This window comes from Mytilus californianus, unplaced genomic scaffold (genome assembly GCF_021869535.1).
Source record: "Mytilus californianus isolate M0D057914Y unplaced genomic scaffold, xbMytCali1.0.p SCAF_12, whole genome shotgun sequence".
In the NCBI taxonomy this organism is placed as follows: Eukaryota; Metazoa; Mollusca; class Bivalvia; order Mytilida; family Mytilidae; genus Mytilus; species Mytilus californianus.
In genome coordinates, this window is record NW_026262604.1 from 59,668,472 (window position 1) to 59,691,371 (window position 22,900).

The 22,900-nt window shown below is 32.0% G+C and overlaps 1 protein-coding gene across 1 annotated transcript in view; it reads left to right on the plus strand.

The window, feature by feature from the left end:
- The window catches only part of LOC127722122 (uncharacterized), a 162,791-nt gene that overhangs the window by 92,797 nt on the left and 47,094 nt on the right, over window positions 1-22,900 (plus strand). The window lies entirely within an intron of this gene.

Below are 22,900 nucleotides of genomic sequence, written 5' to 3' on the forward strand. Positions count from 1 at the left end.
ATCAGTGTACAGTACATGGCAAAAACCGGCAATTTCAAGTATATATATATATATATATATATATCCTCCGCTCATGGGTTTTCGAGCTATTAAGAATGTATTGTGACGTCACAATTTCTATTGAAAAAGCATGCATGATACGAACTCATAGGACGTATGAAAACATATGATCTGACCATAATTTGACGAATCACGTTAAAATCTTTAACTAATATGACACTAACTGAGCGGAAAATTACTGGTCGACGCCTGACGGTCAATTGCATTCCTACCCCCTTTTACGAGAAAGACAAGTCAAACATCATTTAAGAGTTTGGCAAGTCGCGCGCTAAAAAAATATGTATAAACTAGGTTTGCTTGTTAACATCAATCTTGCCATGGCTTTGTAAATTGTTCGTTTCTGAAGTATTCTAGGTTTGGACTACACTGGAACATATACTGTATTTACTTATTTCACCAGTTTACCATGACTATTCCAGGGGTGGATCAAGCCATTTTTAAAAGGGGGATTCCCAACTCAGGATAAAAAAGGGGGGGGTTCCAACTATATATCCCCATTCAAATACATTAATCGTCCACAAAGTGGGGTTCCAACCCCCGGACCCCCCCCCCCCCCCCCCACCTCCCCCACCCCTTTAGGATCCGCCACTTTACTTTTAGTTGTTATTTTTTTGACTCATTGTACAAAAAGTACACCATCGATCACCATCAAAAGTTCAATTTTGAGGTCACAGATATCAGACATGTCGCATACGATAGTTGAAAATAATGAACGAGGTTATATTGTTTCATTTTACCTGTTGTATGCTTGCAGCTACAACAGAACTATTCACATGTTATTGGTAGAGAAATTTACATTGCTATGCAGACATGATGCTTACCTAGTATTTGAATCCGATTTCTTTCAGTGTGTACATGAAGCATATAGCAAGACCACTCAATATACTTTCGGTCATTGTTGAACTGTTCCAAGTTTTAAGTTGCCGTAGTGCAGAAAATGGTCGCTCACAACTGCAAGAGCATACATGCAATGATAACTGAAGTAATAATATTTGTCTTATATTTGGACAGAACTGCGTAATGTGCATTCGCTGTAAGCTTGTTCGATAATAAAATTTGATCCCTTGTCCTTTAAGTAATATTCAAAGTTTTGCACTTGTTAACCTCTTGGGATAAATCATCAGGATATAAGATGTCATTTCGGAAATACCGTGGAAACAAGTAGAAACAATAAAGTATTGGAAAAATGTCGTCCGGCTATCTGTTATCTAGATGTTTTGTGATGTGATCAACACGAGGAGTAATTTAAAAATATTTATTCTGAAATAATGTTCCACGGTTTCAGATCGGTAGGTCTTTTCACCACCGAACACCAAAAAAGGGAATTAAAACTATATAGACTTCGACGTTATACCTTTTTGTACGCTTTGGCTATTATTTGCTTCAAGTCTAGAGAACCAGTGTATAATTTAAGATTACAATAAGACTAACTTTAGGGTTAGTTATGTGCTAGGGCTAGCATTATTCCCCCATTATAAATGCATTTTGTTTAAATCTAAATGTTGAATTTACCTCTTGTTGTTGTTCACTGTTTACAAATCCAAAGAAGCGGGACCAGGTAGTACATTAACAACGTATGACATGGAAGGTAGAGCACTGGTATAGGCTCCTCAAAATATTTGTTTTACTATAACAAGCGGGCAACGGGATTGGATAGTACAATAACCTTGAACTATTAAACTAACACATATAATATTCCCAGCAATATTAAAATTCATTCAGATCATGCATTCCTCTAAAAGTACAGTTAACTCACTCTGAGACTACTAACAATGTGTTATAGTAGTCTCAGACTCACTCGAAAATCAAATGTAAAATTAAATTCATGTTACAATTTTTGAAGAACAAACGATCGAACTATCACCAGGTTTTTAATGTTGTTATCATTCAGACATTTGATTCTTGTACGTTTATTTAGCGTAGTGAACAATTTGGTGTTGATAGTCCTGGTTGTTTTACCATAATCTATAGATGAGGGAATTCAGAGCTGATTAAGATATAGAAGAACCAAATGCCTTTAAGTGCAGGATAATTGGATTACTACAGTAACTGATCTAAGTGATATCTTGAGATCAATATTGCCAATACATTTCAGATATATCGGCTGTATTTACATGCTATGCTGTTCAAAGTCAATGCATAGTCCCTTTCATTATTCGACAATGAGAGAAAAACCATGCTCAGTGGGCACAATATATTAATATTCAAAGTATCAATATCAAATTCAAGGTTTTTAGGGGAGTTTGTAGTGCCCAGTCTTTAGTTTTCTATGTTGGGTTTTGTGTACTGTTGTTTGTCATTTTGTCGTTTTTCTTTTTTTTTTGCCATGGCTTGTAAGTTTGTTCACAACTTATGAACTTTAATATTCCTTTGTTGTCTTTAGCTTCTCTATTACAGTAATGACTTTTGAATATCGGTATACTACTGTTGCCTCTACTTAGCTCATCTTTTGGTGACTATGTTGAACGAATCTATCCTATCGAACTTGAGATGAAGGATACAGCAGATACAGTTAAGTCTGCCACATAACTTGACTTACATCTAGAAATTGACAATGAGGACAGTTGAAAACAAAACTTTACGACACAAGAGATGATTTCAGCTTCCCAATTGTAAGCTTTCCATTTCTATGGAGCAACATTCCAGCAGCGCCTGTATACGGAGTATATATCTCCCAGTTGATACGATATTCCAGGGCTTGTATTTCCTATCATGATTTCCTTGATGGAGGGTTGCTGCTCACAAAGGAAGCTATTAAACCAAGAGTTCCAAGTGGTGAAGTTGAAGTCATCCCTTCGAAAGTTTTACGGACGCCATCAAGAGTTGGTTGACTGTTATGGAATATCTGTTTCACAGATGATAACGATATGTTCCTAATGTCGTAACTACAACCCCGTACCCTTTTCCCGAATGTTACCTACCGAATTAGACTTATTACCGGGTTTGTAATAACATGAGCAACACGAAGGGTGCTACATATAGAGCAGGATCTGCCTACCCTTCCGGAGCACCTGCGATCACCATCAATTTTTTGTGGGGTTTGTGTTGCTCAGTCTTTAGTTTTCTATGTTGTGTTTTGTGTACTATTGTTTGTCTGTTGTTTTTTTTTCTTTTTTTAGCCATGGCTTTGTCTGTTTATTTTCGACATATGAGTTAATTGAAATTTCCTCTGGTATCTTTCGCCCCTCTTTTGAAGTAAAAAATATAAGTAGTATCCTGATAATTACCTGTTGAAATCTTTCCCATTTATATCCAAAATTAATCAAGTATTTCCAATTGCATTTCATCTTCTCTTGGAGTCTTATTATTTGTAGACCACATCCTTGTTTTTAAAGTTACATGATTTGAACGATCACAATAAAACCTGAAACAAGAAACAGTGCATTGATTTACAACTATTAATTTTCATTATCAATATTTTAAATTCACGGTGATAATTTTTTATACCACAGTACCCAGTTGACAATGATATTTTTCAACAAATTTTGAAATATGAGGATTACAAAGTATTTACCAAGTGTTTTATTATTCTATCGAGAGTAGATGACTTTAATACTCAAAGGGGTAATATGGTAAAAAAAAATTAATGATTTAATCACACGTTCTAAGCATGAGATTCTGAAGACATGTCAGTCAATCACAATTGAATCCAAAATTTAATCAACTTTTAACATTTATCAAACAATTTTCCAAACATGTCAGACTGGTTTAAACGCATGTTGAGTTAAAGAAAAATTATTTCTTGTTGTTTTCATTTTTTACCGCTGTTAGGGTCACAGAGTTATGTTGATTGCCAAAATCTTAGTCCATTTATCAAAATATCAAATACAAATGGAAACAAAAACATTTTCTTCAGATTCTATTTCTTGATTATGAAGATGCTTCTGTTAAAGTTTTGTAACACTGCATGAAGGTTTGACGAACTTATTGAGTCCTAAAAAGGTTAACCCCAGAAATTTATAAAAGTTATCAGTTCAATTAAAAAAATGAACAGAATATTATTCAAAATTTTGCCTCAGATGTTTTCTATTTATCCTTACAAAGCTTTTTTCGTAGTTTAAAAAAATCTATGAATATTTGTCAAAGTTATTAATGTTATACAAAACATTAAGCAAAGAATTTATCTAAATATTAAATGCAAAAAAAAAAACAAAGTGAAGTTATCGGAATTTTTTTTTTAATGGAAAAATGGAACAAATATAATCTCTTAATCATGGAGAAGCTTCTATCAAAATTTCAAAACATTCCCTGAAAGTTTGACAAAATTATATAATTATTTTGATCTTACCAAAATTGATGTGGGTAGGTATTATTTATACTATCATCTATCCATTTCTTTACATCCCACAATGTTCCCATTACTTCAACAATTTGTGTCTTCAAGAAACTGCCTTTTAAAGCCTTTTGAAGTTGTGACAAGGTCATTGCATTTAACGTTCTCAAATGCTGTGATATAACTGCTGAGAATCTCTGATCTATGTCCTCATGGGTATGACCCTTTAATAGGAAGGATGGAAAAATTTAAAAATGAAAAACATAAAAATGTTCACTTTCACATTTTGCATTCAAATATACATGATAAAAAAAGAAAAAATCAATCATTCAACCATTCAATTTAATTGTTGAAAAACACAACTTTATAACGTTTTATGGATACTGATTTTTTTTAAATTTGTATGCTTTTGTTGTAAATATCATGGTGCAGGTAATTAGTAAATAAAAGTACACTACGACATACATTTTTATACATCATTCTGCTACAGCCACTCATAGATACAGTAATTTAATTTTGATTCAAACAAAGAAAGTTATTTTTTTAAGTTTGTGCATCATTGAAAAATGAAATATAAAGTTAATTTGGCTTATTTTTCAACTAACATGCAAATAACCTGACCCATAAAGTTGATAATCCTAGACTTCAATCAAATTCAGCACACATCGATGTGCGTATCAGATCCAGCAGCTCTGTTGTTCTTTCATTACCAATTTTTGGTCATGTTGTATTTTGCTCTCATATCTTGCACTGGTTTAAAATGTTACAGTCTTTAGAAATAAAATATGCACAATTCCTGGCACAAAATCAATTTTTCATCACATCTATCATTTTTTGTCGGTATGCAGTTCATTCTCAATGCAATCAGAAGGAATATCTACAAAACAAAATTTAAATTTCATATTTTTTTTACAACAGTAGTAAACAATTAATAATGCCTCTAAGTTAAAACATTGTCTTTTAAATCTTTAAAGGCCATACTTATATTGTTGATGTTCGTTTTTGGTTGAATGAACATCAATGAACTAATTTATAGTTTGAAGTATGATTAAACTGTTTTTTTTTAAATATTGTGTGCATTGGATTGAACTGTTTGTTCCATTGTTTTTTTAAAATTTACTCTGAAATACAGCTACCAATATAAGAGTTGAATGGCAACAGTTCATGTAAGCATGTGAAGCACTGTTGTTAATTGTAGTCACTGTAATTAGTCTGTGATATTTCATGTATCTCGAAGTTCAAATCCATATTATTTTGACTATTTAAAATTGAGAAATGAAAATGGGGAATGTGTCAAAGAGACAACAACCCGACCAAAAGGCAGAAAACAGCCGAAGGCCACCAATAGGTCTTCAACACAACGAGAAAATCCCGCACACGGAGGCGGGCTTCAGCTGGTTCCTAAACAAAATCTGTACTAGTTCAGTGAAAATGGACGTCACACTAAACTCCAAAACATATAAATGAACTAAAATTTAAAAAAAAAAACATACAAGACTAACAAAGGCCAGAGGCTCCTGACTTCGGAAATTTACATCTTAAACAGGTCTATAGTTGGCGAAGTTATCTATAGATGTGAATAAAAAAAAGATGTCGGCTATACTTCAATGAGACATCAATCGGACAAAAAACAAATCAACATACAGTCTTCCACTGTTGTCTATACACATACCATTGTATATATTCTAATTCGTATTCGATGTATCCTTTTCCCGACCTGTTGATTATTTTTGTTTAATATACCTGTGGTTTGTTTGATCTCAGTTCTTCATTGGTCAATATTCGATTATGACGTCAAACTTTCTTGCTTTCTTCTGAATTTCCTATTGTGACGGCATGAAAAAATGCGACCTTGCCTGATGACGTCACATAGAAAGAGCACATCTTTTTGCAGATCATTTCAAAAGAAGGAATACGTTTTCCCGCATATTGTTTAACTCATCAGATGGATACAAATTGAAATTCATCTAGCAAAAACACAGAGTGGACGTGGCCGGGTACTTGTATATCCCAACAACAAAAAGACACTAAGTACAGATCTGAGAGTACTCGCAGTTACTGACAGCTAGTTCAAAGCCACTAACAACTAATAAAAAAAAATCATGCATTTAGACTAAATTATCAATCAGTACACATCCAACATCCAATGGATCAAGATTGTTTTTCGCATGTTTCATTGTGAATTTCCTGTTTGACAGTCCTTGTATCACATCTGTACCGATATTAGGTCCAGGAATCTATGGCATGACATTCTCCTATTTAACAAAATATTTACACATTGACAACAAATTACAAGTAGTAAAAAGTCAACCTTCCCTATCTATATTTCTGATATTTTTGATATTTTGTTCCAGAAAATCTCAAAAGGAAGTGCCAGTAAACTTTTTTCTCGCTTAACCATTTAGTTCAGATATTATGGTTCACCAGGCTTGACTATATCAACGTTTATAAATGTAGTCATCATTAAAAATTGAAAATACCACAACACATATGAAATGTCGTCAGTTTATACTGCCAACCTTCAATGTAGGAAGCAATATAACATTCACGTGTGATAGATTCAAATTGTTCATCGATGAGAAATGTTATAGCTACAGCATCTGAAGTAAAAAAACAACACATTCCCCTTTTCCATTCTCAATTTTATAGTACCCGTTTACGTCTACTTTGTGTTTTTGTTAGATGTATGTCTATTTGTATCCATCTGATGAGTTAAGCCTTTTTCAACTAATGTTTATAGTTTGTTCTTATCTTGTACTGTTTCATCACTGTACGGGGTTAGGGGAGGGTTGAGCGCTCACAAACATGTTTAACCCCGCCAAATTCTTTATGTGCCTGTTCTAAGTCATGAGCCTGTAGTTCAATGGTTGTCGTTGATTCATGTTTGTCATATTTGTTTTTCGTAAACTGTTTTGTTATTAATTAGGCCGTTAGTTTTCCCAATTGAATTGTTTCATATTTTTCATGTCGGAGCCATTTATAGCCGACCATACGGTATTGGTTTTTCTCATTGTCGAAGGCCGTACGGTTGCCTATAATTGCTTACATCTACTTCATGTAAATTTTGGTGGATAGTTGTCTCAATGGAAATCATACCACATCTCCTTATTTTATTTAAACACTCCTGACCAGCATTTCACTTTGCAATTAACGTATTGAGTGATAAAATTAAATACAGGCAGCCTCCTCCATTTATAAAAGCTGCTTCTCTTTAAACTTGAATACGAAATAAGATAACACAAATGTTTGCGTTATAACGCAAAGGTTTGTGTTATATTGTTAAAGATTTAGATATGTCATAAAGGTGTGTACTATATCGCAGAGGTTTGCATTATAACATCGGAAGAAATATAAAAAAAAGGTCGTTTGGCGCTAATACGCTTCCGTATTAAACAGTTTACGTTTGTTTAGTAATGATTTTTCTATATGAAAGGATACTGTTTTGTTAAATATAAGATTGATCAACAGTACACTACCGGACACTGACTAACTGTCTTTTTTTTTGGGGGGGGGGGGGGGAGGGGGAAGGGCGGGGGGTTCTTTTTTCCTCAGGACGAACTTTTTTGTCTACTTAAATCGAAAAGAAACTAAATTTTTCAATAGCATATGTACAGTAACATGGTTTTTTTTCAAACCCAATGCTGCATTTATTTCCACCTTAATTTTCAATGGAAACAAAGATTTTTGTTTTTTATTTACCTATTGAACAGTATGTTTTTCAATTGCTTTCGACATAAAATAATAATTGTATAGACATTTCTTAAGGTGTTAGGTCGTTCAGTACAATAATAGGAAGTAAACAAACCGTGTTTCATGTGATTCATTCCTCAAAAAGTGCAAGTATAAAAGTTAAAATTATCTAGATTCATATTTCCTTTTCACTTAGCGATAAATTCTTTCAGATTTTTCAGCCTTGAGTACAACTAAATGAAAGATCAACCTCCGTAATCATAGTCATCATTCGCATACTTTCGAAGTGCAGTGACTGCATTATCGTTTAAAGCAGACATGTTTATCTTCCATCATCTGAATACGGTTAAATTATTTATTGTTATAATCTCATGTTGTGTTTTGTGCTGCCCATTATTTCGGAATTCAGAATGACAGTTAATGATTAAGTTTTTGTTTTTTTTTTTTTTTTTTGTTTTAAGAATATTATCTTTCAATACATAGATGAATTAATTTCTATTAAACTTGCGTGTATTGCTTTGCTCCGTGTGGTAACGTTAAGTTGTAACGGACATCGTATTTTTAAAATTCGAGCTAGGTTCCCGTTTTTTTTTTTTTTTTTTTGTTTTTTTTTACAAAATTCTTAACTGTATATTCAAGTACAAGGATTTTTATAGTAAGGCTATTCGATTCCAAAATATTCATCAAACAACTTGTATTTACAGTTATTATTACTATCATTTTCATCGTCACAGTTATGATTATTTTCAATATTATTATTACATCCTATATTAGTAAATGTAACTGTACTAAAGACAATATTTACTTTATTTTAAGTGTGTTAAGCGGGAAATGTAAAGTTATAATTTGTTAGTTATTAATATAGAAATAAAAAGTTTAAAGTAAATTTCACGGATATAACTTTAAATAAGAAAGAAAAGCTAGCAAATGTAGATAGGAGTAAAATGACATGAACAGACTATATTTCTGCATTTTTTTAATGCAGAATAGTCATAAAATCTAAATATATATCTGAGCATAAAACATTCTGACGCAATTCGGTGGTATACTCCCCGGGTATTCTGGCTTCCTCCACCAATAAAAACTGTCCATCATGATTTAACTGAATTTGCTGAAAGTTTCGTCATACAACAATAAGCAGTCAATCAAACAAGAATGAAACATTTATTTTCATGATCAATTTGATGAGAATTAAAGAAGCTTACTGTAACATTTTGCTTTAAAATAACACTGACAATAAAAGAAAATTGATTCGTATCAAAACCAATGACGTTATATAAAATAAAAATTAGAATGGACGTTTACTTTTGCTACCATTGTTATTTAAATTAACTGTTAAAGAACCCCAAACCAAACAAATGCACTTGTTAGAGTGTTGTTTTATCTTCCACTGTAATTAATTTTGTCATATTAAAGTTTTGGTTATCGTCTGTTAAAGTCATTAAGTCAAATGGCTATCCTGCTATAAGAGATTAACATATAGCATGTTCTCTAGGTTTTGTAGTAAATACTTTTATATGATTTATATGTTTTATTTTTGTAAACAAAGAGTTTGAGAATATTTGGAGATTATTTAGGTCAGTTGGAGAAAATTTGTAGATTATTTAGGTCTGTTGGAGAATATTTGGAGATGCTGGTTACATAAGAGCCCTCTGTTTTAGTGTTGAGAAGAATTGAAGGCGAGAAAGGAACAATACAAAATGAAATTTTGTTATTCTAGGCAGATTTCGGCAGATCTTGGGAGGACTTTTATAGATTCATAGAAAGTTGTGCTATATTACTATTCAGTTGTATTTAGTTTTGATATTTTGTTCGCACAGTACTATACACTGTTGCGTGGTTTTTGGCCGCACAGTATTGGACAATGTTGCGTGGTTTTTGTTCGCATATTATTGGACACTATGCTTGGGTTTATTTTTTGTGCACAGTATTGGCCTCAGTTGCTCAATTTGTTTATACGGAATGTAATGAAATCCGTTTGTGGCAACTTGTGAAAGTGATGTACCGTGAGTGCCTAACATTTTTCTATGTGAATCTTCGAATCATATATTTTGTAAACTGTATATTACGTATGTAAATATTTGCCTGGAATGGAATTATAATAAAACATGGATTAGTCGATTTACTAGTATACTTTCATTTAACCACAAGACTACGCATCACTGGATTATCTGTCGTCAAATTGTCCGGTATTTTAATGTACCCGGCCTGACCTGAAAGTGTTATGATATTCGACCGCCATGGCACACTGGTGACACGGCGATTCTTTACATGACGTTGATTACATACATATGTACTACAATAAATAGATAAAATTAAAAGTTCCAGATTTCTAAAAAAAATCACCAATTCAAAAATTTCAAAAACTAAACGTTAAAGCTTTGAAAACATGTGAACATACTGTGTTATCCAGGTTCTTTCTTGGTGGTGATTCCAGCCTTACTAACTTTACTTTTTTTTTTATTAATATGTGATCAGACGAATCTTATATCAATGAAATCTTTTCTGTTATTTCAATTATTTAAATACGGAAAACTAATTGTGGATTTAACATGAATCAGCTGGATAATACTGGTATGCAAATACAATAAAAGTAAAGTTAATTTCATTTGTGTATGAAAATAAGCAATGATCAATTATTTATCTCTAGTGAACTCATTTCTAAAATAAGTATCTACATTTACCTACCCTTCATTTATTTATCTTTAATGAATTAACGTTTTAACATAATACTGTACTTACCCTTTAGTTTTTCTGTTTCTCTGTTAATTCCTTTCGATGGTGATTGACGTTGTAATGGTTTATATAAATAGCCAAGACTGACTAGAGGCGTATTGACAGGGGGAAATAATGGTTATAAATAGTATAATCATGTCAATAGATGGGATTATTGCCTAGAAAAAACCAACTTATTATATTTTTCGTTAAAATCCAGTAACTGACCATTACTGCCTTAGTGACAACGGAAGCCATAACATGTACGAATAACATACATGAACATGGCCTTTTGAAATGATTACTTTCATACTTTGAATATTGATGGTCTAAATTACAAATCTAAATCAGTAAATGTGGTTGAAACCGCATCAATGGTTTCGTGTAAGCGTTTATAAGGTTTATATATATATATATAAGATATAAGTTATGAGGGACATTACTACATTTCTCCCCCAAGGGTGACTGGGAAATAGAAATCCGGTCAGAATGGGGACATTAAATCCGATGTCTCGTTTGAAAAATAAAAGAATTCTAAAGATATCGTGCTATTCATTATCTACATTCATCTGAAACAAAATATCTACAGGACAAAATATGACTATAAAACTTCATGTCACAAACAAACGCATCAAATCGTGACTATCCAAATTCAGACAAAAATATGTTTGTTTTACTTTGTTTTAATCTTATCTGTTATTTTTTATTTTCAAATCAAGAATATGTGAACATACACATTTACAATTTGCCAAAAGTATCACCTCCTCAGACTATGAATAAATGCTTACTATATTCATATGTGTAATTTTTTGTCTAGATTTTTGAAAATGTAGATTGTATATGTTAATACTGAATTTTGTATATTTATAAGTATTGGTAATTCTTCTTTTTCTAAAATTTTAATCAATAAATGATTTGCTGTGATTTGATTTGCCACAAGTGTTTGCATAACATTTAAAATTAAAACATGCGTCTTCAATACATAGCATATATGTAGGGACAGTCACTAATGACATGTAAACTATTTGCCTGTTTTATAGAAAATAGTTTCAAAGACACATGAGTTGGACTTTGTATAAATAAATGTGATATGCCACTATTTAAAAATAAAACATGTTAACGCACCTACAAAAAATGATGTGGGAAATGCACCGATGGAAGTACCTTTCATCAAAACTTAAAGACCTGTAAATTATTTGCCTATCCTGCAGTTTCACTGGTATGTTTATCCTCTATAAATGGGCGTTTAAATACAACAACTTTTTCATTTGTAATATTTTGAAAATATTGCAAATAATTATATATGTATATAAATATAAAAATTAAAAATTCATAGAAAACAATTTAGAAAAAAACACACGATTTTTGTTAAGTGAAACAAACTAATTTTTTTTCAAGCAGTTAAATGTAGTGTTGATATCATAGGAAACGACCAAAGACGATTCATATTTTGGATGCGGGGGGAGTTGAAATTTGGCTTCTATATATTATTGCAGATATAGTTGCTTTTTTCAAATTTGGAATAAAAAAATGTATGATACCGATAGTTGTCGGATTGACAATCTCCTTATCTTTATAATGATACCGCATACAATCGACATGACACAGCTTTCATCAGGTATTCCCTTATTGCACTACGAATAATAATAGTGTTTTTGATTTAAGCCTTTGTCTATGGTAGGGTTTTCATTTTGAAGGTGGATTTGATAAAAATAACATACTTATAAACATTAAGGCATTTTACAAATGAAACATATTATCTTCTTAACAGTGCAGGCTTATAGGCATTGGTGTGCGTGTTCCGCTTTACAAATATATCAACATGAACACACAAATCATGCGAAATTTCAACTTTTTAAAAACGTTTTATTGTGCTTCAAAGTTTCACAGGAGTCTAATGATTGAACTAATTACAAACGAACACATTTCTGTTTTATCTGAAATAGCTTTCAAAATTTATTTTCGTAGGATTCACATCAGAAAATCCGATAGAGCAAGCCTTACGCCATACAAACGATGGATTCGATTTTTGGCTCATCCTCATCTTGATGTGCCGAGGAAAAGGAGAATAATACTTACTTTCCCTAATGTGGTTCTATTACTCATACAAGCTATTTTACATTTATTTGATGATGAGGATTAAAATCGGAAATCGCTTGTAAATAGAAAACAAATAAAAAGTATAGAGTGACATTTGTGAATATAATTCTAGATAAACTAGAGCAGATGTTGGTGAAAGATGTTGTCACGAGGGAAGAATCATTAATTACATGTTGATCCAATGTCACTGTCGTGCCCATGATTTGTGCAAGTATCATTTTCAGTTTGAACATTAGGATAATAGTGTCCATGGATACTGAGGTTGTATTTTTATTACACTATTACAACTTTTTTCAGAAAAGATTAAACATGCATGTATAGCCGGGTAAAATGGCGTTCCGGCTAAATGGAAATCAAGAAGGAATATTTCGCTCCTTAAACTTTTATTTTAGCAGTCCGGCAAGACCGAACAACAATCTCCAAACCAAATGTAAAGTAACATACAAACAATAACAATATATATAAGCACAAGCAATAAAAAGATTAAGAAGATTAACATATGCCAAATAGAAATAACAATAGATTAGAAGAGTAATTAATGTCCGACACGTATAAGTAAATTATTGTCTAAACTGTTACAGAGAATAAATAGTTAAATGAATAGAGTAAATGAATGTAAGTCCTTTGTCCAAGATTATGACACATAATCCGTGTAAAACACTTATGCCTAAATTTACGACAAAGTTCAGAATAATAAAATAAATTCAAAATCTAAATATACATTAAAACAATTGAATAAATAAAATGTTGTTTAAAACTATTTTCACACTGCACAGTCCAAATAGTCCGGTCATACATGTATAAAGCAAGTAAAGTGTGACCAGGGAAAAAGCAGCTTCATTTTATTGTTTAGGACTTTAATATAAATTCTCAATTTTGATATTTAGACTTTATTTCTCTGTGTTTCATAATTCATTTTATTTTATATTTTCGTTTCTATTTACATTTCATATCCAGGACTTAAAATCAACATGCTTTGATGTGCAATTTAATTCTTAGTTTGGACTTTGAGTGACATGTTTTACTATGTTAACTAATTAGTGACAATTTACCTTTTTCATAATTATGTTTTTAAATATCATAATCAGATTAGTAAATTAACTTTATTCTTCAAGTTCTAAAAATAGTTTAATCTTTGTCAGTGAACAATATTACTCAAATTAATTGTTATTTGTTATGTTTATTCTTGTCATTTCAATTGTGTATAAATACTTGTTTTTAATTTTGATAATCAAGATTTGGACTCAGGACTTTACACTGAACACAGTCCATTTGTAATAAAAGTATTCCATGCTGAATTATTGAATTATTCATCGCAAATTCCAGAGTTTTAGACCCAGAGTTGTCATTGCTATTCAGAGCATTCGTTCGTTTTGTGATCAGGTGCATCACATAGTTTCAGTAACAAGAGGCTATTCAGTCAGGCTCTTGCTAAACAACCTTACAAGTCACCAAGTTTCCCCGGTGACAAAAGTCCAAGATATAACGTTCGTGTAAATGAATATATTCGAATTATTATGCGTGGAGTTTCGCTCTTTGAATGAGAGAATGATTGTATTGATATTTACTTTGTATGCTGAATATTTGGATTTGTTGAGAGCACCAATGAAATAAGACGTGCTTTATACATTATAATTGTTATAATAAGTATTATTATTAGACTAACTCAGACACTTTTGAACTCAGCACGGGTTAAATTGACATACAAGGAAACTGGTTATTATGTTTTACGGTCACCTTCTTGAACTAGTTGACCAATACTGAATATACATTGTATGTGTTACATACTACTTATAATTATGGTTATGTCCTTCTTCATATAATCACATGCAAAAAAAAAGAACACTTGGTTATTACTTGGCTGAAGAATTATGATTTCTATTTTTTAAAAGAAAGGATTCTTTTCTATTTGTTGGTATTCTTAGTAGAACTTGAACTACTTCCCGAAACGAAGCTGATTTGTATCAGCAATAGTTAAAGGCTGTGCAATGCAAGGCGGTGTTGCCATAGAAGTTAATCAAACAGTACAAGTTAACAACCCGGTTGGGAGGAAGTAAAGAATCAGATCTACTCTGAATTTCTAGGCACTTTATATATATAAATATATAGTTTAACCAAATAATGTCATAGTAATTTCCACCCTCGAAATCGTCGGTATACACAGATTCAATTGTTAAGTCATCTCCCGATAGACGAATTTACAACCTTTTTTACATCCTTCGACGACCATGCGCCTAGCATGTAAAGACAGATCACCACTGATCCAATCCTCAAAAGAGGAAGTTTCAATTGGGTAGTGTTACATTTGATTGTCTGTTAAATACACAGTGTTTGATGCGGTCAGGGGCTTTAATTACTACGAATTCAATGCGCTGCAGGCAAATGGATCTATATATAATTTGAATATAGATTTTATATTTTAAACATTTTTATAACTTTAAAGCTCCAATTCTTTATTCTAGTATTACATTTTTGTATGAACCATTTCAATAAAATTAAAAAAAATTATTCTATTTCGGTCCATTATGGAACACCTTGCTTTTTTGTCTCAAGACACTTGTCTAACGCATATATAATGGCTTCCAAAATATGCATGAAATAACGTATAACACAACCAAGTACAGAAAAAGCACTTATTTGGAAATTAACGGTATTATAGGTAACAAAATCACAAAATGAAAAACAAATTATAACGTATCAAAGAATGCAACAGTCACTGAAAGCAAGCTCAAAGTACCTAATCTGACCTTTTACATAAAAAATCGTATCCATCATTTGAATTTATCTTTAAATTAAATTAAAAACATGTACACACTTCATCAATACAACACGCAAATTTTGAACAACATTTCTTTGTAAGATAGCACATGTTGTTACGGGTTGTTACGAAAACCCACACAATGATTACATTACCAATGGAAAATAGCAGATTTAGCGGATTTATACAAAATAGAAATGTCTCTACCTAATTCAATTTTCTGTCTCATAAGATGGCCGAGGTGATCCGTCAAAACGATACTCTTTAACTCTGGTTACCATATAAATAAAATAACAAAAATACCGAACTCCGAGGAAAATTCTAAACAGAAAGTCCCTAGCTAAGCAAATGGCAAAATCTAAAGCTCAAACACATCAAACGAATGGAAAACAACTGTCATATTCCTGACTTGGTACAGGCATTTCTTATGTAGAAAATGGTGGATTAAACCTGGTTTTATAGCTAGCTAAACCTCTCACTTGTATGACAGTCGCATAAAATTCCATTGTAATGACAACGATGTGTGAACAAAGCAAACAGACATAATAGGTAAAAATGTCAAAAATTGGGGTACAGCAGTCAACATTATGTTATAATCTTAATCACTAAGAAACGAACAAATATGTCAACAAAGAAAAACAAAAAGGCATATAGACCAAGCACATTAGCAAAAACGAAAGACAAGAATACAAAAAATTACCATAGCGCAATGACACAAGTACCGAGTCACGTCAATGTATTAGTATTGTACATAAAGTATTACATTTAACTATTACGAAGTATATAACTGAATGTACAATAAGTCTGTACATTTAACTACATTTTTTTTTTATACTTCCGAGTAAGTATTAGTACTGTACATAAGATTTGTAGGTGAAACTATTAGGCATATAAAAAAAAAACAATAGCGAAAAATGCCTCAATAACCATCTTAGCTAATTATGAAATATATCCCCGCGTGCAAAACTCTGATTCTTCGTCGGGCTTTAGCTATACTTTTTTGTCTTTTTGGGGTTTTATAAAGCCTCTGTTTTTTTTAATAGGCTTGGATTTTCAAATATTTTGGTCTCTAGCATCTCTTGAGTGACATTTATAATTATTGTGGAAATGCGCATCGGGTGCAGTAACATTGATACCATTAATGTTATTACTACCACTTGGAACTATACCTCTGCTGGTGGACTGATAGTCCCCTGATGGTATCACCAGCCAAGTAGCAAGTCCTTCGATACTAGCATGAAAATACGGATATCATGTTATTACAAACGCTGTTATAAAATTTTGGAAATTATTTTAAAATTAAGGAAGATATCTCCTTCATGCAACTCTGATTCCTTGCACGGCTTTGGCTATACTTTGTGCCATTTTTTTGTTTTATCAGGTCTGCAATTTTTGAATGAGTTTTGGATTCCCAAATATTTTGGTCTGGAGCATCTCTGAAGATACATTAATTGTTTTAACGCGCACCTGGTGCAGTAAAATTGGTACCGTTAATGGTATTTCTCCTAGAAGAAAAAAAATGATAGAGAAGATATAAAAAGCCAATGGACAGTGCAACCATTAAATATAACACACAAAAAAAGACAAAAAGACAAAGTCTTCTTAACAAGCAAAGTTTAACAAAGAATCATGAAATACTAATTACTCTAATTACAAAATATAACCCGTCAGTGAAGGTATGTGGGAAATAATTAAAGAAATATTGAATATACTACAAAACTATCCAATACGCAAGCAAATATTCAAACAAATACCTAGTATATAATTGCAAACAAGCGTGATAAAGAAATTATGTTAAAGAAATCTGAGATTAAGGTGATAAGAATGCAACAACAGTGCAAACTGGAGGTCATGTTCCTCATTTATAATAGAAGACAACCCATGCATTGCCAATCTATTAAGTAAAACTATTGCTAGTAAATCACTGATAAATAGATAAAAAATAACTACATATAGATTATGCCAAAATTTGGAATAATGTAAAAGTATAGATATTGATTAATTAATTAATTAATTAATCAAACAACACTATATAATGACTCCTACGAGATGAAGAAAAAACTATGTCAAATCTTATGACTTGTGTTCGGTAGAGGATACCACATACAATCAAATTGAATGTATGAATTTCATGTACATCCAGTTATACTTAGAAGTAGTTAAGTTTTATGCGGTACAGTAAATGGCCTATATTACAGATTTTGTAAAAAATTACATACAACTTTTGCTCGTTGATCTTTGACTGTAAATCGGAAAAAAATAATGCATTCATCTCTTTTATTTTTTTGAAATATTTCTTAATTATTTTTCTTTGAAAATAGGCAAATATTCGTATCGAAAGCACATAAAATCTATAAACAAAGTTCTTAGATTTGTCTTTAATTATCATGTACAGCACTTATACATTGTAACCGTTGATTAATAATATAAAAATATCTTTTTGTTGGCTCACCTCGGCCAACGTAGTTTCATCATAATGTGCAGTATGAGATGACACGAAATATTTGTTTTGATAAAAAATAAAGATTGTTTAGAAGAAATTGCATATGGCTATAGTACACCGTTGTTGCTTAAGCAGGAATACATAAGTAGAAAAGGCAACCAGAAAAGATCTGTTAAAGCAATGACAATGTTTGCTTTTGAGTTAATGTATATAAAATAAATAAAAACAATAAAAATAATCAATCTCCTTTTTTTTCATATCAGGAGGTATGTCAATGAGAAATCTAAATTGGTTATAGGAGGTAGTTTAGTATGAGCAGTATATAAAACATCGGCCATACATATATACTTATATATAATAAATCGGAAGCCCAATAGGCAAACATATCATTTGAATTCGAGATTTCTATACATCGTTATCATGAATAAAATATGAAGAAAACATTTTGAGGATTTTTTTTATTTGTAATCACTGATTTGATTCGATATATCACAAATTGCTATGATTAGAATAGATTTTTTTAAAGAAAAGAGTATAATTCTTAAAATAAATCTGGAAAATGAATATCTTAAATTTGAAAATGGTCTGCTGATCTTAAATTGCTTGTTTAAATAAATAGCTTTAATACGATATATCAATAAATATTTGCCTTGTATTATGCAATGCGGCAGAATAAAAAAGAAATGAAAACACAGTCAGGAAATACTGTGTCAATTAAAAATGATATATTGATAGTTCAAGTTTTGCAAAATCTAAATCTAACGAATAACAGCTGCTGATCTAAAGACTATTTCGAGGTTCATTGAGTTCTCTGACACTTATCAGATATACACACATTATGTTTCCACGATAGTAGAACAATATTTATAAGTAGAAAAAAAGGTGGTATAAGTCTCTTGTTTGAAGGACACGGGCTTAAGGGGGGGGGGGGGGGGGGGGGTCTCCTTCTATATAAAGATAGGTATACACAGACGTATCGCTTAAATGGATCAATTTTTCGGAATATCAAATATATCAATGTGGTGCAATTTTACGGACGTTATATATCAATGGGAATACATTTATTTGTCAATGGGTCATAAATGTTCATCTTCTGCTTAGAAGTCTGTAAAAATTGTAAACTGATCTTTTTATATTATTAATATGAATGATCCCGTTTGGTTAACATCTTATTAAGCTTTCACAGTTCGTATGTTTAGTCGAAGTATATGAATGGATACCAGGATTATGAGCTTTAGTTTCCTTGTAGACTAATAAAAAAGAAAATCTTGATAATGTAAAAATACCTGTCTAATTTCATGTTTTTTCATTATAATTATATTTTATGTATTTTTAGCGTATCATGCTGCTAATTTCAACCACTCGTATCTCAAAAACGAAAACGGTTACCCCTTTCTTTAATTTCTTTACTTATGTATTTTTACAAGCAGAATACGTATGTGAAATTAAAAAAAAATCTGTGGAGTAGTCTTTGATTTATATGCGTATTTCCTTTTGTGTTTGTTTTTAAGCTTCGCTGAAGGATTTTGATAGGTCGCATCTGAATTGAATCGCAGTTGTTCTATACTCTTCTATAATTGTTACATCGAAAATGTTCTTAGTTTCATTAAGCAAACAGTTATTGTGGTATGCATGATTGTATATTGCATTTAACCCTCTTCCTGCCGGAAGGACACATGTGTCCACATCGCCTGTGCTGGAGGGACACATATATTCATATTTTTAATTTATGCAAACACCTGCATGTTCATTATTAATTCTTTCAAACAAAACATCAAAGATTTTACAGTGTAATAGTTTTCTTCAATCAAATGAATGGGTCTCCAATGTAGCGGCAGCAAGAGAGTTAAAGAAGACACATAGACAAGTTTGTATGATGCTTTATTTATAAAACAAGCTCCATAATTGTAGATAAATTGATAGCATATACTAATGAAGGATCATGAAGATCAAAAACACTCAGATTCTCAGATTCGTAGGAAAGACACTGATATTTGCTTTGCGAAAAAAGGAAACGAAGACGTTCAAAAGCCAACCAATCACTTTTGAAAAGATGCGCGACAGCAGATTTTCACAAAATGTTCAAACAGTCGGTACACGTAAAGCTCCAAATAATGGATAAAATTAATCTTAAAATGTATGCTTTCAAATTGGCAAACAACTTTTTTCAGAACGATAATAAAGAAGGGAATGAATTGACAAACACAAACAAGACAAACAATTTATTATCCAAACACATTACTGCAAAAACAAAGTACCGTTACAAGATTGTGAGGTCAGGCGCTCTAATAGAACTGTAGAGGTCAAATGTTAATAGTCTCTGATTCGTTGGTGGATTGTGAACGTGGACAAAAAAAAAAACTGTAGATTAAGACTACGACAACTAAATTTTCTAGGGTTAATTGAAAAAAAATATCATGTCTCGGTCAATCAAGGCTTAGTAGATACTGAACAATTTACCCGTATGACCGCAGGGATAAGTAATTTATGTATTATCTTAAACTTACTATGGGCCATGGAAAACCTGAAAGGATTCGAAAAAAAAAATACGAAATTTGAATGAACATGTGATTTACTCCATTACATACCGCTATTTTATACATGTACATAGAAGTACATAGATGCCTTTGATCACGAAGCGATAAAGACACATTCTGTATACCCCCCTTTACACACGCACACACACACACAAACACACCAACTTTTTTTTATCAATTGATGCCTCATGGAAGTAATTTAAGATCTATTGATATATGGCTAAACAATATTTGCCTTCCAACTAATAGTATTTAGGTAATTGAAAAAAGAGAGGCGAAAAATACCAAAGGGACACCCAAACTCATAAGTCACAAAGTAAATTGACAACTCCATGGCTAACTAGAAAAAGACCAACAGACAAACAAGAGTACACAAAACACAACATAAAAAACTAAAGACTGATCAACACCAACCCCACCAAAAACTGGGGGTGATCTCATGTGCTCCGGAAGGGTAAGCAGATCCTTCTCCACATGTGGCACCCGTCGTGTTGCTCATGCTAGTACAAACTCGGTAATAAGTCTAATTCAATAGGTCACACTCGAGGAAAAGGGGGGGGATTGTAGTAACGACAATTTGAACATATCCGCTATCATCTGTGAAACGGATATTCCATAACGGTCAATCAACTCGTGATGGCGTCCGAAAAATTTCGAAGGGATGACTTCAACTTCACCACTTGTTGGAACTCTTGGTTTAATAACTTCCTTCTGAGCAGCAACCCTCTATTAATGAAATCATGATAGGAAATGCAAGCCCTGAAATATCGTATCAACTGATAGATATATACTCCGTATGCAGGCGCTGTTGGAATGTTGCTACATAGAAATGAAAATTTCACAATTGGGAAGCTGAAATCATTCCTTTGGTCGTAAAGTTTTGTTTTCAACCGGTCCTCATTGTCAATTTCTAGATGTAAGTTAAGATATGAGGTAGACTTAACTTTGTTAGTTGTATCCTTCATCTCAAGATCAATGAAATAGATGCGTTCAGCATAGTCAAAACATTTTGAGTTATTTTGTGAGATAACAACATCTATATAACGGAAAGTGAAGTTAAAGGATACTACTAACTTCTTTTCTTGCTTCCTAAAAGGTTCCTGTATAAAATCAGCCTCATGTGAAGAAAGTAACAAGTCGGCAAGAAGAGCAGCACAGTAAGTTTCCATGGTAATCCCGATTGTTTGTTGAAAAACACGTCCTCCAAACGTAACAAATATGTTGTCAATCAAGAATTCAAGTATCTTGATAATGTAATTTTCAAGAATTCTTTGTTTGATTCGGAGTGTTTTTTACAAAGTACGATTCATTCCTCCCTCAGACAAGATAACTGTATCTACGTTGGTCATTCTCGTTTATGAAACAATGCAGGACCAACTATTTCAATTTGTCTATAAGTTTGTAATGTGGAATATGTGTGTAAAATGTAAAAAAAAGTCAAATGTTTAAATACTTTTGCAAAATGAAAGAGACTTAGACATGTTAGATTGTATGTACTCTAAAAGATCTTTGGAATTTCTTAGTATCCACATCTGATTCATGCCACCTCTAGAATATTTACTTTTACAATAACTTTGAAGCCCGGCTTTGATTTCTGATAAAATTGAAGTTAATAATTTAAAAAGAGGTTTCGTGGAGCACCTTGCAATATGAAGTTTGTTTGTAAGGACACTTGTGTAGTTTGAGTATCCAATACAATGATGGTAGATCCAGTTCTTCATTTATGGTTGAAAAGTCGAAAGGAACATAGAACAGACCTATCCAGGATTTCCGTAAGGTAGGTGTCGTGGGGGTATATGTTGAGTTTCCAAGTGAATTGGCAATACCTAATTCATTTATCAAGCAGTTTATGTTATGTCATTTACGCACAAAAACGATGTTGTTTGGGGTTTTATCTGCGTGGACAACGACGTATTTGTTATGGAGGTAGGACAGGTGTTTTGCAACATAATTGCAATGCAAGTGTGTATAAACATAATGAAATGTTGGATATACGTCATCCAGACAACAACCTAGCCAAAAGCCATAAAAGTAAAAGTCGTCTAGATACCATGCAGCCCATATACGGTTTTTACCAAAGGATTGTGATGTATACTGTAAGTCAATATTCTACAAAATTTGTGAATAAATGTACAAAAAAAAAATAACATTAAAGATGGTCTCAACATAAAGTTCTAAAAATGACAAAAACACAAAGATAATTTACAAAAGACAATCATTGACTAGGTTCAGAACTTCGGACATTCACATTAACAGGTAGCGGGGTTAAACTAGTTTTTGCATGATCTCCAGTTTCCTTCTTATCTCGAATTGAACTTTTTACA